We start from the raw sequence: 19,072 nt of genomic DNA, 5'->3' as shown, positions 1-19,072 counted from the left end.
AGAGCAGCTCAGAAATAAAACTAGACACAGGTTCTGCTGCATCAGGAATCCCTGCAGGAAAAGTAAAAATTAAAAAACATGCATGTCGTACTTTATTTATTGTGAAAGCATAGTGGAATAAAACACTAATAAACAAGTTTTTTATTCTTATCACATCCTCTGTGCCACACTGTGGCCCCATTCTTCCTCTGTCTGCCCCACTGTGAAGCCTTCTGCAGCAACATTGTCATCCTGCTTCCCAGAAGCCAATCTGCCATCTGCCCTAAAACAGAGCAGAGTAACCCTGCAGGTGCACCGCTTGCTACCAGAGGAAAATATAAGCTAAAGCAAATTAAATCATGCTTTAATTTACCATGCAATGTCGAGACATGTTCTGACAAATATGCTCCCTTGGGCTTCAACCTTAACAATGTAATTCTCTTTGTGCTCCGTTTAAAGATTTCTCAGAACTGGTCAACAGTACAGATTAAAATGTGGAATAGAAATCATCTGATTGGTTTGGAGTATTATCCTCTCCTGCCTCTGTGCATATTTTTGCAGATGCGGTATGAATACATGCATTCGCCTGAGATTTTGCTGTCGTTTTGACCTCCTGGAGTCTGACGGGGGTTTAATGAGCCGCAGCCTGTCAGGTCCACAGACCAACCTGGACTCGTCCCCGCCACATCGACGGATGCCACAAACTGACCGAGCACGCTCGTTTCACCAATATCTCTTTTAATTTGATGATAATAAGTTGTCATTCCTAAATACTGCGCTTTGTGAAGCTCAGATCGTTGAGCTCCAAACAATTTTAGCTTCTGTATTGCTGTAATAAGGAAACGTGACATTTAAAAGATGACAGGGTAAAATTATGACCTTCTATTTGCTGACTCACGCTCCTTTAAATGAAAAAGAAAGATCTATAGATGTGCTTGTGCTCCTGTGAGGCACAGACGTGATTGGCTCTAAATATGATATAGATCTCGTAATGCGGACAATGATCTGTGTTCGATTTTTATAGCAAGAAAGAGATTTTACAGGTTGATGTTTGTGTCAAAATCCAAGCATTTGTCCTTTTTTTTGCTTTATATGCTATTTTGAGAACAAGGAGACAGCAGAGAACCAAATATCTGTAATAAGAAGAGAGGATGAAATCAAAAGGAAGAGGAAAGAAGGATGAGAAGGATGAAATGCGTAAGGAATGAGGTAAGAGAGTAATGATAAATGTTAGGGATGTGAGATAATACTAAATAGGAGAACAGGGATGAGAGGGATGGGGAGAGCTATAAGGATAAGAGCAATGAGATTGAATAAAGGATGAAATAGATGAGAAATGGGAGGGATTGGTCGGCCAGAGGGAAATATGGGAGAGAAATGGAGAAAAACTAATGAGAAGGATGAGAAATGAGACTGAATCAGAGATGGGAGTGAAAGGGGAAGTATGAACAAGAGGGATAAGAGACGAGAGAAATTATAAACAATGTGCTTTTTTCTGAGTGAGTTGGGTGTCAACCTTTAAAGGTCTAGTTAGAAAATCGTTATTGACTGTCTACCACATGTGAAAGAGATCTTTTAAAATTCAGGTTGAAAAATATCACAATCTGCTTGAGCAGATTCACAGCTACATCAACACGTCCTGGTTTCTATCTGCTGCACCAGCTGTTAAACTAAACTACAGTGTTATTTTTATTGAATGAGATTGTTTAAAGGTGACCTATGCTTCCTTGAACAGGCTAGGATAGGTTTATGGACTATAAAAAACATGTTCATCACATTTTTTGTGCAAAATTATTTAGATAATGAGATTTCAGGCTGGTCAGTTCAGCCTATTTTGAGATGTTTGTCACTTTATATCCAAACAACTATGACTTTGGGCCACGCCCCAAAGTCATAGTTTACACTCGCACGTGAAAATGGCTGAAAACAGATACACAATTATACAACAGTACATCTTTGAACAGCATTAGTAGAGCCTTCTGCACAACCAACAAGAAAGAGGCAGATGGTTTCTGAATGATAAGTTAACAATAAAATAATTGTCTTTTCCAGCAGCCATTGTGCAGCGCACACAATGGTAAAACCAGCTTACTAACGTGCTGGAGCTCTGCTTGGGTTGCTAGGTGATTGGCTGGGCTGGGGTTGCTGGGTAATGGGGCAGTGCTCATCAATAAAAGCAACTCAATTTCCAGACAAAAATCTTTAACTTATTGCCAAAAAACAGTCCAGGTGCTTTTTTCTAAGCGCTTGGACAGAAGCAGTGGAGATCAAAATGAATGTATCAAAAGGTGCAAAATGTGAATTTAGTGTAATAGACTCGCTTTAAAATCCCATGAAACTTTTTAAACTGATTTAAACTGTAAAACCTGAGACTAGACTATGTTGCTCTTAAAGCAGCAACACTTAATACATGCCATAATGGCTTGCACACAAACATAGACTTGACTCCACAAAATTCTCTTCAAAATAGGCTATGTTCATTCTGCAATCAGAAGAGACCCAAATCCGATTTTCTGTGAAATCTTATTTATTTATTTATTTATTTATTTATTTATTTATTTATTTATTTATTTATTTATTTATTTATTTATTTATTAATTATTTGTGGTCGTTCACACTTCCAAATAAATACGACCTGTATGTGATCTCCCGTGTGAACTGCAAACGACCTGAAAGTGTCCCGCATGCGCACTAGAGGGCGCAATAACGTCACAGATAGAGAGCGTGCTCGGTGTTTTGCCAACCGCCATAAATAAAGAAGAAGAAGTGCTCTGTGTTTGCGGAAGTAAACATGGATGCTAACGGTGGAGCATATCTTACGATTTTGAAGTTGTTGTTCGCTGGAGCAGCATATTAACAACTTAATCCTCATTATCGTCCGTCATAGCTGTTGTTTTACTGCCCGCTTGCGCGTATCAGGACGCAGAATAGTGACGTTTATCGAGTATCAATGACGTTCAGGTTAAGATTCAGGTCACACTTGCAAAAATCCGAAATCGGACATAGGGCCACATATTCAAGCAGCCTGGGTCGCATCCGAAAAAATCCGATCTGTGTTCAGACTGTCATGAAAAGACTAGATACAGATCACATGTAGGTAAACAAAAAAATAAAAAATCGGAATTGGGTCACTTCAGGCAGCAGTGTGAACGTAAAGTAGTGAAGCGCGTTTTAAGATAAATCTCTTTTAATCAAACATTAATATCCCAGAAATATTATGCATGTATGAAGTACACACTAAAAAATTCAGGCAGGCTGAATTCCTTTTTCTCTGTATTTCACACAGCCGGATTCTGCTTTACACAACCTGACACTGTCGACTGTAGATGCCTGTCACCTAGCGGAGCTTTGCTCTCAGAAACGGAGAGAGAGGGAGCGGCGCACCGGGCTGATAATTGCCCCTCGGTCGGGTGTGTCACAGATATCAGAAGGTTTTTCGGAGACGAGGAGCTGCAGGTGAGACTGAATGAGGAGAGGCTTGATCTTTTTTCTGAAGCACCAAAGTTTATGCTGCATCATCTGCAAACTTAAAGGTTAACAAAGTGAAAGAATTTTAACCAAACCGAATGGTTCAAAACTATTTTTGTAAGATAATCTGATTTCAAAGATTATTTATGTATGCCACCCTACAAATTTATTGATGCCTCAGGAAAAGACTTGTAAATTTTTAAAATAAATTCATCTTTAATTGCAGAAAATGTATTTATTCAGGAAAAGTCCAACTCAGGTCTGGCCTTTTGACTGATGTTTTGCCAAATAGTTTTGAAAAATATTGACACTTTTGCATTTTATTTCACCACAGTATTTTATTGTGTTATTTTATTAATAACGGTGAAGTACTTTGGTCAGCTGTTGTTTTTAAATGTGCTATATTTATTATTAAATGTAAATGAACTGAAGCCGTTTTTAACTAAAATTTCTATACAGTTTTCTTTTTTAATTGGATAAGAGTGTCCATAAGATTTAATTTTCCCTAGATTACAGATATAACTTCACACAAAAGCCCATTTGTCTTAGCCACTTCTCAAAATGGCCAAGACAAGAGAACATGCCAAGTAAAACATAAAATGCAGCAGGAAAATCAGCAATAATGAAAACAATTGGAACTGTGACAAACAATAATGAACAGCAAATAAGTTTATTTTGTTACCAAACAAAGTGAGAAGGATGGTGTGAAAAGCAAATAAACTCTCAATGTAGCTTGTGCTACTTTATTAAAATTTTAAAAAATGTAATATTTTAGCCCACATAGCCACGCTTTTACAACTTCATCCAATATCAAACTGTTAATTATTCAGCACTTTTACTGGGAACGTTGTCCAACTATCAATGTCATTGTGGCTGCAAAGCTGCAGCCAAAAACGTCCAAACTCAATTTCCAAAATTGAGACAAGATGACTTTATTGATCCAAATAGGGAAACACCAGAGAAAACTAACAATGAATCAGCACTACCAAAGTCACTGCAACTGGATTAAAGATGACATACTGCGCTTCATTGAATAGGTTTAATTTTTTTCACAAAATCATTCTTAGATAATGATTTTTTAGCAATTGGACTGCAGAAGTAGAGACTCAAATGGAAGTACAAAAACGTGCAAATACTGAATTTTGCATAAAGGTCTCCTATAAATGCCAATCCACGCTAATGCCACTCTGAAATGATTAAGAACCATGAAATATGTTTACCATTTCCACTATAAAAACTGTAAAAAAAATCACAGATTCTAAAATCTTGAAATGAGTTTTAAAATTATAATCATACATAGTAAAAGGAAACATTAAAAATAATACATAAATAACTAAAGAAAATATAAGTGAACTTAAGTCTATATTTAATTTGAACGACTGGTATAAAAAGTTATTAACAACAATACAATTATTTAAAATTAACATAAAGCTAGGGTTGGACGATATGGCTGAAAACTATATCATAGTATAAGTGTTTTATATCAGGCGATATAGATAATTATTGATAAACTGTTTTTGTTTTAAATATTGGAAATACTACCAAACTGGTGGCATGACCTTTCCTGTTTTATCCACAGTCTTCTCTCCAAGCCATTGTTTTGTTATTTTTTATCAGTTATGTTATGAGGCAAAGTGGCGGAACTTTAAACTGCAGCTGTGCCAGTTACTCCACAGGTTGTTGCTTGGCAACCAAAGAATGAGTGAGTTGCTAGGTAACCAGAGAGTGAGTGAGGCCAGTTGATTCCACCAGCTTTGCTTAACTGGTCGTGAGAGTTTGAGGCACCAAACCACTTCCTTTGCCGACATCTCCCAGAATGCTACGCGGTTCTGGATCAAATAATTGACATTCTGTAAGACATTCTATCAGGTACAGTATATTACCTAATGATATTGATCACTTTCACAATATATATTGTTGTTGATTTGTTTTTCAGCCCTATATAAGAATTAGAGCACCACACAATGTTTGCTAAATAGTTTCAAAAGAAAAAAAAATTTTCAGGTTATCCTGTGTGCAGTCAGTCTCTTCTGAAAACATTCTTAAAATTATTCTGTTTTAATTCTTGAATAACTGTTAGTTCTTTTGGAGAAATACGTTGATCTAAATGCCAAACTTAGGTTTTCAAAACACACTTTTCCAAACAGGAGACTGAAATCACATTATTATTTGTGCTTTATGTAAACGGTTTATGTTATTTGCAGACCGGCTTTAAAAATTGAACCTAAAAAGGCCATCCACCCCCGTAAAACCGAGATCTGTTCTGATTGGTCGACCCCACTGGCCTGAACAGACACAGGCCGCCGCTGCATGTCAGCTTAGCAGAAAATGAACAAATTGAGACAGTGATTCAGTGGATATAAATTAGAAAGTGGCCCAAAGCGTAGAATGAGTCGTCTTCATTCTTAATTGCATTCCAAGAAATGACAAAACCCATTAGGACCAAAATCTATAAAAAGACTTTTTTCTTTGTTGGACCAAATGCTGGTGTATAAGTAAGCACAAGATGATGAATGAACATTTCAGGAAGGATATTTTTATTGACTACAGTAGCAAACATAACAAAATTACTGTCTTTTCAAGCCAAACTAAGTATGACTAAAAATAACAGACTGTCTGGATTACATGAATTACAGTCATAAACATCCGGTTTAGGGGAACACAATATAGGATTTCAAGATTTCCAGCCCTATAAAAAGATTGCTGCATTGAGATTTTCGACCTTTAGGTCAGAGAAGAGCTGACAAACACATATCACGTTTCACTGGCTTCTTCGCCAGCAGCGACATGCTCAGGATCTCTGCAGATCCCAACCTCGCCCTCCACTGTAATAACTTCAGACCAAAGCAGTCAGGCAGTGTGTGTGTGTGTGTGTGATACACACATTTTACTTAGAGGCTACGCGTGGATGTATCTTGTTTTATTTTTACAATGTAACTCTTTAGACACAAAGCATAAAACTCAGGCCAGAGGCAATTATTATTCTGACTCCCTGGTATAAACAGCTGTGAAAATAACTCGACCATGAACTTTATGTACGCTTGTTTATATACTAAAAATATGTGGAAGAAAGTACTTTCGTCAGATTAAACTTTGTGCAAAATAAAATAGTTGGTGTAAAACGTCCCCTGTGAAACATGGTGGTGGCAGAATCATGCTGTGGTTTTCCTTCAGAACGCAGTAATTTCAGCAAAAAGTAGATCTGGAAAAACTCAGGAGGGCTGAATACCAATCCAAACTTTCTTCACATTTTCATTTACATAAAAAGTTGAATATTACATAAAAACTTTCCTTTCCTTTATTTACAACTTTTTAGTAAATCTATCACACATTGGAATATAACTGGATATACAAATTCATCAACTTTTTAAATATGTTTATATAATACCTTGCTTTTAACTACGTCTGTTTAATTCTTATACTTTAAGGTATTTTACACTTTTATTTATTGGCTATGATGGCGTGAAAAAGGAGCAATACATTTCTGCCAAACGGCAAAAATTTAAAATTTTCTCAAAAATTTCTCAGATTAATTTCAAAATTTCAGATTTTTTTTTTGTCTAGACATTTTATAAGATTAATCTCAAAATTCCAGATATTTTTATGAAAATCTACTCTTGGCCCTGATAGTCGTCTGACATACTGCTACCAACAAATCAATGAATCAATGAATGAATCAATGAATGAATCAATGAACCTACCTACCCACCCACGTACGTACGTATGTATGTTCAGTATAAAAACCAGCTGCTCATGACACGACAAATTAACAAAGCCGTAATTCCAGGTTGCTTGTTGAGCTGCTAATTTATTAAAGTCCAATATTTCAGTGTCAAGTTAAATCAATGAAGTTGAAGCAAGAAGGAATTTGTTTTGACACTGGGCCACATAATTTTCTTGAAAGACCTTCAAGCAAAAAAAGGAGTGTACACCATATGCATTAATTAAGATAAATGAGTAATTGAATTACTTTGCTTAAATTGGTTCTACCAAGGTTGTGAAAACAACAGTTTGATCTGGCAGATTTATTTCAAGGTAAAGCCTAAAGTGCACACTGTTCCACTGAAAGAGTTTTCCCAGCAATAAATGGAAATTAACCTATTTTTTTATTACATTTTGCTCCCAGATATTGTAAGAAGCAGGAAAGGCAATTATTGAGATGCACAATTACTCTCTGAGACTGTTATAAATCCAGGGCACTCACAAATCCAGTCCCTGCCAGGGAGTCGCATGTTCAGCTGGCGCCGAGCCAAGACAATAAAAAAGAAAAGCTATTTTTATTTAAGCATTCTCACAGACAGGAAGGATGAGCAGAAATACAAATGTTTGATTTTATGTTCAAAAGCTGTTTTAAAAGGGTCTTTCTTGAGTGCAGCGTTGTGCCCAATGCACAGATATTTCTCCTTTTTCCCCCATTATCAATAGAAAGTGTCTAAGTGGAAGAAGAAAGCTCAGACTGTCAGCTCTCGTGACTCTCCACATGTTCCTGATGTCTATCTGGATGCCGGGCCTCATCCTCATCAAAGCCAACGCTCAGCTTGTAGATCACTGGCTGACATAATCGGCTTTGACCGCAGCCCAGTTTGTACAACTTTGGAAAAGGTGAGGAAACTTTTAACACAAGCAGATTTTGCTGTGAAATGTTTCCCTAATCAAGCTCTGCTTGTGTGCCAGTAGTTATTTTCTGTTTTAGTTAAAAATGAAGTTTTTATGTTCAAATCACTTTAAAGGAAAATAAATGGAGTTAGCAAAATAACATCAAAAGCAAATATATTTAGACAATAAGGATATTATGTGAAGACTGCAGTAAGTCAGGCTTGATTTAAAGCTGCAGTACGTTAGTTTGGAGCTATCTTAGGGCATCTTGTCACTTTAAATCCAAATAATCTACTGCTGGCCACGCCCCCCAACTCAACGTTCACGCTCACATGAAAATGACTGATATATATACACACATATATATATATATATATATATATATATATATATATATATATATATATATATATATATATATATATATATATATATATATATATATATATATATATATATATATATATATATATATATATATATTCGTTTTAATTTTTCCCGTCCTGTTAAAGTTTTCCGAATTTCTTAACTCTCTCTCACAACCCATTTTCCTGTCACTCACTGTCAAATAAAAGCCACTGGAGCCACATAAATCCTTTAAAATATTCACGTGAAATAGGGTTATATTTTAGCATTATTATAGATGTGAAGTTTATTTATTGTTTGAATCTATTTTTGTTCAGTCATGAAGTTGTTTTCTCCAGACATTAAGTTCTGTTAGGCTGCTCTTGGCAGTTGGTTACCACAGCAACCAGTAGCTGGCAGCTCCTCCCCCTTTTTTCTGTTGCCGTCGGTAACTGTGGGGCAGAAGCTGCTGGACTGTGGTCATGTGGTGAAAGAAAAACATAAAGCTGTGTGTCATTGCTATGCAAGGACAGGTAGCAGGTAGAGAACCCAAAAACTGCACCCAAGTAAGAGTAGCACTAGTTCAACATCATTTTACTCAAGTAAAAGTAACAAGTAGCCATCCAAGAAATTGCTCAGTTAAGAGTAAAAAGGTATTTAGTAAAAAGTCTACTCAAGTACTGAGTAACTGATCAAATTATCAATCACTTCATATTTGGAAATTACATCATCAGATGGACCAAGATATAAAGTTAAGTGGAAATTTTGGTATTTTGAGGACGAAAATGACAATAATTCAAAATAAAATTTTTCCAAATCAATTTTTTTCAATAAAAAACCTATGTGGTAAGAAATCTTGTAATATTCAGTAATTTATTTGATGTATCGGCATCAAATAAAAGAGAACTGAGAGCAAAGACTTGTGGCCATTTTTGTTTAGTCAGAATCCAAGGATTTGAACCGCCAACCCACCAATTGCAGAGCAAACTTCTACCATCGTTACCCAATTTGGGCAATTACATCTTCACAAAGGTCAAGGTTAGTTTGTGTTGCGTGTTTTTCTTAATTTAGATTAAATAATAATTTGAGAACTGCCTGAAATGACAACGAAAAACTGAAAGGACACAATACATTTTCAGGCCACTGCATGTTATTGGTGCTCCAACTTATATTTACAGTAATACAATTAACTAAAATCAATCAGTTTAGCTAGAGTGCTGTTTCATTTTCTGGAAGCCTTTCTGTATTTTATGTGTGTGACTGAAAGTCCAACGCAGTGAAAGGCTGTCTTCTCTAAATGTGAATTTTGGTGGATATTGATGGACTGACTGTGTGTTCTGTCAGCTAAAATGTGACCAGAATGTCTAAGGCTTCATTTGTCCCTCAGCGAATACTGGCAGTGAATAAACAATCGAAAAAGACTGGGATTCTTTTTACACCAACAAACCTTTTTATATATGGTTTCAAAAAGAAAACGATTTCTTTCTGGATTCATTGCCCAACCGCTGTGGCTTTAAATCAAGCACACAAGTGTTACGGGATGTCGATTATTTATATAAGAAAGGATGTGTTCACATTTCACCGGCAGGGATTGCGCCACAATAGTGAGTTCAAAAGATTTATGGAGGAGAATGTGGCGACATTTAATGCTGGAGTCTTTGGAGATTGAACCTCTGCGGACGCTACAAATCATACAGAAGAGCAAATAGTGGCTAATAGATGAATGGATGAGGAAGATGAGAGGGACTAAAAGGGGGGATGACTGCCAAAAAGCAGCTATGGATGATGGATGAGGTCTTTGGGACAACGAAGGAAGATTTAATGAGTGAAAGGATGAGGAAAGAGATGAGACTGACAAAGGATGAGGGGGTTAGTAATTGGGAAAAACAAGTGTAATAGGATTAATAGTGAATGAGGGATGAGGGGGACGAGGTAATGGAGATAAGAGTGGCATTATTAAAGGGGACCTATTGTGTAAAATTCACATTTAGCATGTTTTTGTAATTCTATTTTAATCTCAACTGTTTCTAAAAACAACCTAAGCACTTTAAAAAAAACTACCAGCCGTGTTTTTGGCAATAAGTTGATGTTTTTGGTGTCTGGAAAACAAGCCATTTCAAAAACATCCGGTTCTGATCCGTTGCCAGCAAAGCCCAGTCCTTTTACCTAGCAACCTAAGTTGAGTTCCAGCACATTTGGTCAGCTAATGTTACCGCTGTATGCGCTGTACAATGGTTGCTGGAAAAGACTAATGTTTTTTTGTTGACTTACCATTCAGAAACCACTTGCAGCATTCCTGTTGGTTGTGCAGGAGGCTCCACTTCTGCTTTTCAAATCTGAACGGTTGTATAATTGCACAGCTGTTTTCAGTCATTTTCATGTGAGCGTGAACGTTGAGTTGGGGGGCGTGGCCAGCAGTAGATTATTTGGATTTAAAGTGACAAGATGCCCTAAGATAGCTCCAAATAGTTAGAACTGAGCAAACTAAAATCTCATTATAGTAATGATTTGTGCAAAAAAAAAATGTTTTGTATAGACCGTAGATATTAGCCTGTTCAAAGAAGAACAACATGTCACCTTTAATGCTGGGGTACAAGATGAAATTGACTGATGGATGAGAAGGACGACAGAATGAGGTTTAGAGGGTTGGGCATTCCTGAGAGATGGGAGGAATAAAAATAAATAAAAGTAAGATTGGTTTAAGATTTGGGATTGAATCAAATGGTTGTAGGAATAATGATGAGAGATAGTAAAAGCAATGAAGAGTTGAGAATGCTTGACAAAACATGAACAGGTGAGTTGGGTAAAAATAGACAGCTGTGTTAGAGGTGTGATTAAGGTGAGACCCTCTTTGTAGTTTTTATAAGTTGTACAAAACAGATTTTTAACCGATCAAAGATCAATGTGCTTATCATCAACTACTAGCTACACATGAGACACAATGCTTTGGAAATGCACCAGTTTAAACATTTAGGCTCTAATATATTCATCCAATTAATTCATGTTTAATTTTAATGACTGTAAAAACTTATAGCTCTGTATTTTAACTTCAATATCGACTTTAATCAACTCAGGAAAATCCTTAATATCCGATCGAAGCATCGACTTTTTAATATGGCTGACCTATAAAGTGTATATTGAACGTTTTGTATTAAATAAATACACCGTGAAATAATCAAATATATTTTTAAAAGGTTTTCTTTATTTGATTATTTCAATTAATTATTTAAAAAGGTAGATTTAATCATTTCATGAGACATTTAAATATGACATTTAATTTCATATTTCAATATATTTAATTATTTATTGGTGCATTTAATAATTTAAATATATATCTAACTGCTTAGCGGTAAATTAAATTATTTAATGGTGTTTTTAATAATTATATAATGAATTTTGTTAATTAATGGGAGATTTACACATGTATTTTATGCCATTTTTATTTATTTGTTTAATTTTCTCACCCATAAAAATGTAACATGAATATGTTACATTTTCATGTAACATATTTTATGTTTTTTCTTTTATGTTTTATCTTCTGTTTTCTGCTGTATGATGTTTTGATGCTTTTTCTTGATCAGTAAAATAATCTAGTAAAATAAAAGTAAAATAAATAAGAAATAAATATGCAATTAACTGAATTAAGTAAAATTGCATTGAATAATATTAAAAATTGTAAAATGTTTGATAATTGTTGAATCTTTAAACAAAACATGTCCTGGATTTGCATTTATAAAAGATAAATTATATTTTATGTTGTTTTTAGGTAACGCATAAATTATCTTTAATATCTCATTATTAACATATTTCAAAGACTTCTAACCCGTACTGTTTTAAAAACAAACTTTGTTCTTTTTAATCTTTTTTTCTGTGCTAATTTTAACAGTGGATTATGGGTGTCCAAAGTGCGACTTGGGGGCCATTTGTGGCCTTCGGACTGATTTGTTCGGCCCTCCACCTGCAATCCAAGAATGATTCAACTTTGTTCCATCACAGGAGCTTTATGCAGATGGAGACTTTTTATTTGTAATAAGAGAAAAATTATAATCAACATAATGTCCTTACAGTGGAAAATGTAAGGAATACAACACAAAATATTGTATTCTTTGAGCTGTTAAACTTTGTTTAACAACACAAAGTTTTCATCTTTTTAGAACAAAGTTTTTATAACAAATAGAACCAGGAGTTTTACTGAAAATCAGCCTTAATCTAATTTATTAAACTTGACTAAATATAGCAAGCATTTTGAAAGAAAGAAATCCAAATCCTCTATAAATTTTGAAACCTAGGTGGGTTACTTTTAAGACAGCAAAATGCTTTTTACATGTTTGTATTTTTACAAACAACTACTTAAAACAACTACTATTGCTTATTTTCATTTGACTATTTTGAACATTTGGACACCTGTGTAGGAGCCTGTTTTAAAATGTTTAATAAATAGCTGAAAAGATGCTACATTTGATCAATTAAATCTGTCAGAGATGAAGCCTAATTTGCAGTGAAGACATTTTAGGGTAAACAGAGGAAATATATTTTCTGTAAAGGAAGGTCGACTCATCCCTGAAACTTGTGGTGAAGCTCGCTGTTGCTGCTAATCCTTTAGCATCTTCCTGTGTAAACGCAGAGGGTCAGCCGAGTAAAGCATCTTAAATAACCACAGGCCCTACATTCATTTTAAATTAAATAAAAGTGGAGAGGCAATCAGACGGAAGAACAAACTCAGGAACTCTCCCGTCTCCTTTTGTGCGCGCGCTCTGACATCTCCCTCCCAACATTTACACTGGAGCAACACGAGCAACGTGGGGTGTAGTAAACCCTCACTGACGCTCGCTCACTTTCAAATCTAGGGCACGGGACTGCTCAGCACAAAACAGATAGCGGTGACAGATTTAGAAATAAAAGATTAAACCCGTGAGAGCTGAGAAACACACAGAAAAATATCCTCGTTCCATTGTTTACAGAGGCGTTCTGCTCGCTAACAGGGCCGGTAAAAGCATTTCTGGGGCCCGTAGCAGCTTTTGTTGGGTGGCCCCCATACCAACATGTCAACACCAAACAATTTATAATTTCTAAGCTACTTCATGTGTGGAACACACCTTCTATCATTAGCATCCTTTGTTATTAGCATACATTATACCAGTGCTATTATATTGAGTTTAACCTTACAGGAGTAACGAAGTAAGAAAAATAATTTGGATTTTGAAATACAGAGTTGTATTTAAGTGTGTCATTTTGTTTTAACTATTTGAAACACTAAATTTAATATCTTATATTTCCCCAACAGTGGCAACAACAGGAAGAGATTAACCCTTATTATCTACAAAAGCAATGCAAAATTGTTTTCCCATATTTAATAGCATTTAGTTTGCAATTTTCAATGTTATTTAATATTTATATACAACTTTTAAGAGACAACTAAAAATGATCAGTTTCTCAGATTTTACTTTTTTATATGTCGTTTTTTTTTATTCTATGAACTATTGACAACATGTCTCTAAAATTCTAAGCAAAAATTTAGTTTTTATTTACAGAAAACGAGAAATGGTCAAAATAAGATGCAGTGCTTTCATACTTCAAATAATGCAAAACAAAAAACAAGTTGGTATTCATTTAGAAACAACAATACTAATGTTTTAACTCAGGAAGATTTCAAAAATCAACATTTGGTGGAAAAATCAAGAGGTTTTCAGTCGGGTTCAGTGCAGTGGGCTCTTCATTTTTTCTGGAGCTGTATGTATTTCCCATCATGCCAGTTTGGTGCCATTGGGGCCCCCTGGTGGTGTGGAGGACTCTATACTGCCAGTAAGCCCACGTGTGCTTTGGGCTGGCCCTGCTCAATAAAACCCCCAATCAGAAGATAGAAAGTCTGCAGCACATGAAATAAAAAGCACAAGCGGTGCATTCTGTAAACCCCAAATCTACAACGGTGTGGGATTTAAAGCTGCTCTGGTGTTGACCACAACAATATTTAATCATTGATGAGCACAAATGTTCGCAGACACACCTGGAAGGATCACAGCAGCCTCCCTGTGGGGAAACTGTATATTTAGAGTCAGGGGATCAAGGTCAAGGCAGGGGGAATGCAGCACAGTGTGCGCTTCTATTATCTCTGCAGAAAACCAGCGTGACAAGAGGTCCCACAAACATATTCCTACCCCTTCAACTTGTTCACATTTGGCTTCGTTACAGCCTCTAATTTCTATGTATTTTACTCTGATACATTGACAAAAGCAGTGCATAACATGGCGGATCGATAATATCTGTATTACGATTTTAAAAAAATGTTTAGTTTCAGATTTTGTTTTCATTTTGAATTGCAGTTTCTCAATTCTATCGCAGAAGAAATTTTGCTTTAATTTGCTCTCAAATACCTTGTTTATTTAGGAAAAATGAACTCAAATCATGTTATTTTGTTATTAAAGTATTTAATTCTGCCCTGATTTAAACAAAACAATTTGACTTAAATAATTAAATATGGTTTTAAATGGAAGTTTTCTTTATTTTATTATTTAAATTCATTATTTAAAAAGGTAGATTTATCCAAGATTTAACCATTTCATGGGACATTTAATTACTTAATTGCACATTTAATAATTTTGTGATATATTTAATTATTTACTGATGTATTTAATAATTTATTTATATGTTTAACTATTTAGTGGTAAATTAAATTGTTTAATGACATTTTTAATAATGTTGTAATGCATTATAAAATTACAAAAAACATAAACGTCAAAAGTTTGATGGTATATGAAACTTAAATAAACACTTTTTATTAACTTGTTATTGTAATCAAACTTCTCTACTGCATAAATATGAAAAAGAAAAACCAGAAATGATTGCATTAATTAACCACATCAAATATGGAAGTAATTGCTTTCAGAAGTCACATAATTAGTAAATAAAAGCTACTTAATCTCAGATAATTACAGCTCACACACAAGGCTGGCCAAAGTTAAAACTAGTTTAGGTTATGAAATTATATCCCATACTGCAAAATCAAAAAATGTTACTTGGTCATTTTTGCCTAGTTTCTAGTGCAAGTATGTTAGTAAACTTGAAATGAGACAAAACTGACTCACAAGTCATTTTTCTGCAAGATAAAGGAACTTGTTATTTTATGTAGATAACTTCTTAGTATTGATAAAAAAAATAAATAAAAGTACTGGTTCCACTGTCAGATTATTTCACTTAAAACATTTCAAAATGGCCCAGTCAAAGTCCACACTCTGAATCTAGATGTGCAAAACTGGTACACTTAAATTACAAAAGACTTGGTTCTTCAAAGTACTGACTCAGGGAGGCTCAATACAAACGAATGCCACTAATTTCAGACCTTTAAGTAAATAGAAAAAGTTAAAAGTATTATCTAGTGTTGATAAATCAAATAAAATCCAATGTTTTTGGTTGTAATGTGACAAAATATGAAACTTTAGTTGGGTAACTCAGTGGGTTACTCTCCTGACTGCGATGCCAGATCAGCTCTCATCGAGACGAAGTGCCGTTTTAATTAAACGGAGCAGATCGGCTCCTCGACTATCTGATGGATAAGAGAGGCGGAGCAGAGCGAGATTAGGAAAATTAAAGGTGGATGAAACAGAAAATAGATACAGCCTGGGAAGAAGACGAGAACAAACACAGAGAGGCACGCTGCAGCCTCATAAAGGAACAGCTAAAATCATAATAACAAAATGAATAATTCAGCAGCGAATGGGGGAAAGGTTCACTTCACTATAATGAGCGTTTTTGTGAGGTCGTAGTTTTGTAACCTAAGCAGGCCTTGGAGCGTGTGGCTGTGTGTGAGTAGATACTGCTGATTCAGTTGGGCTGGATGAAGGTGACCCTCTGCTGCTCCTGCTGCCTGTCTCTCCTCCTCATATTGATCCCAGTTGTCCAACTCAGATCTCACTCAAGGATACACTCATTGCCTCCTTGACATTTCAAATACGACAGTGTGAAAGCTGTAACTCCGCTCCTGGTCATTGAGGAGTTGCTGATCTGCCAGCAAAGTTAGAGTAAACCACAAAATGCGGTTCAGTTGATCAAAACTTAGGATGCATTCACACCAGCCCTGTTTAGTCCACTTTAATCAAACTCTAGTTCATTTGTCTCTAAAGTCTGGTTCGTTTGGTGAGGTGTAAATGTGCCATCAAACTCTGGTTGAGGTCTACCTAAAAACTTCAGCCTTGGTTTGATTGAAGTGAACTCTGGTGCGGTTCGAATGAGCAGACAAAAGACCGCTCCAAAAGGAGGAGGCAAATTATGGCACAAGGCATTCTGGGTAAATATAACCAAAACAAACATGAGGGAGAAATGGTTTGTGATTTTTACCCAAAGATAAAAGGGAAATCCTGCAACTGCTAATATCTGATGCTACTCTATTTTGTTTGCATTTTGTGAAGAAAGAAGTTGAGCTCATGTCTTTTTCAGACGTTTTCAAGCCGTTTCCTTCAGTAGTTCCTTGGTGCAGCGCCCCCACAGGTGAGGAGAGGAACAGGATTTTCAATTAGTTTGTTTCACTTGACACAGTGCAGTGTGAAAGCGAACCACAGCGGCTGAAAATGTAACACATGTTCTCAAATCAAACTCAGTCTACTAGATTATCAGGTGATAAAACACCTTTAATCTCTAAACATGCAAGCACATGGCGCCACACTTCTGGCTCGCATGTGTTGTTGTTTTCATACCAGACTGCACACAAAGAGTTGAGAACTAAGAATAGAGCAGGCTACAACTGCAGCATTCAAATGCAGTGGCTGGGAGCAAAGGTTTGGACCACATATGGGAGAATGTGCCTGCATAGACCTGCACCGTCAAGGGTAAACTACCACACACACACACACACACACACACACACACACACACGCTTTCACCTCACCTCAAAACAGCAGCATGAATATGCATGATGCCGAAGGACGCAGGAGAAACATAATTAGACAATCAACAACTCCCAGATGACACGCATTACTACGACAGACGGGATGTGCCCCTCACTTCATCCTCCCCTCTTGTTAGCAGTAAAAAGCAGAGTCGTGCTTATACGTCAACATGAATTCCCACTTACTAGTGGCTCAAACTTGGGCAGAGAGCTGGAACGAAGCAGAAAACAAACAGAATAACAGCCAGAGGAGCCACATGTGAAGACAACCCAACATAAAATGTAACTCCTCCTCAAATTAATGACAAAATTAATGCTTCAGATTCAGCCCAGACACTTTGAAATGAACTGAGACACACCTTAAAAGACAAACAGCAACACGCACACACTTTTCCTCTCACTCTCACTAAAAGTGCTGCAAGGTACTCTGGTGCACGCTCATGTGCACGCTCCTGTGCACGTGCACGCACACACACCTGGCTGCGAAGTACACAGTATATATTTGAATGTGTGAGTTATTGCTGGCAAAATGGGAGCAGGTGTCCCAAACAAAGGCTTCTGTTTAGGTTTCATTAAGCCAATTTGTGGAGGAGATTGGAAATTTAAAACAAATGCAGGAACGGGATCAGGGAAGCTGCAGAAGCTTTTTAAGCATTCAGACGGACTAACAGAACCAGAAGCAGCGACTCGGCCGACCCGCTTCCTGTGTGCCTCGTAGCGACCCTTCATCACATTATTACAGATAGTTTTCTGCATGTCATAAGCATTTGGTTGTCTTTAATTTAGTGTCAACCGCTGTAGTTACCCAAAATCAGCTGTTATTTTATACCTTTTTCTGATTATTGTTTTTCTTCAATTTACATTTACATTTTTCTTAAATGTTATAATTTTCAGACAAGATAATAAATAATAAATAAAATAATAAAAGGCTTAGTTATTATTATTGTTGTTGTTATATGGCTCATATGTACCAATAAAGTATTTAAAATACTGTTTCCATGTATTTTAACACTTAATGTTCCATTGCAGATCTGCTTTTTTTGAAAATCAAAACAAAAGTTCATCTCACCAAACTGGAATATTACCAAAAATTTTCTTCTGATGGCATTCGTTCATCGGATTAAACATACCTTTAAGCAGGTATTAAACACAGCTTCCATTAAGCTGACATTTCTGTACTGAAATGGTTTTTTATTGGCATGATGTAATATTTTAATCTCCTAAAAACAGGAATAAAAGCTTAAAAACAGGAGTTTTCAATCTACATGTTTCACTTAATCAAATAACTGAACTTTTCTATTATATTTAGACAATTTTTCTGATTTTTAAAAACAGAAAAGTTTGTACATGCACTGACCAACATATGTGCATATGCTTAAATTACTTCACCATTCTCACTGAACTGCAGGTTAGATAAGTTAGCAAGCCGATCAATTAAAGTGATATCGTTTATTAAACTAGTTATCTAAAAACTAGTTTGTGAATTTTTTTTTAGCTTTACCACACTTTTTCCTTCCATTGAACTTTCCATTGCTTAAATGGTTAATATACAACTCAGATTACCAAATTTTCAGTTTATTCAGGAAATGACTCAATAAAAATGATCTGGGAGAAAAACAGAGTTAGCTGGGATGGCAGAACAAGTATCACTACTATTAATAATAATAATCATTATTATTATAAAATGTATTTTTAATGCCCTTCATATATTGAGATCTCAAAGGGAAACTACTTCTACTACGACTAATAAGAATAATTTGTGTGTTTTCACATACAGATACAAAATTTTTAATTAAATCGTGATTT

At 35.6% G+C, this 19,072-nt stretch overlaps 1 protein-coding gene across 4 annotated transcripts in view; it reads right to left on the bottom strand.

Annotated features, from left to right (window-relative positions):
- LOC122832458 (membrane-associated guanylate kinase, WW and PDZ domain-containing protein 3) overlaps positions 1–19,072 on the bottom strand; it is a 67,675-nt gene that overhangs the window by 47,284 nt on the left and 1,319 nt on the right. The gene's annotated exons all lie outside the window — the stretch shown is intronic.

This window comes from Gambusia affinis, linkage group LG01, assembly GCF_019740435.1.
Source record: "Gambusia affinis linkage group LG01, SWU_Gaff_1.0, whole genome shotgun sequence".
Taxonomy (NCBI): Eukaryota; Metazoa; Chordata; class Actinopteri; order Cyprinodontiformes; family Poeciliidae; genus Gambusia; species Gambusia affinis.
This window is presented reverse-complemented; position numbering and strand designations above follow the sequence as displayed.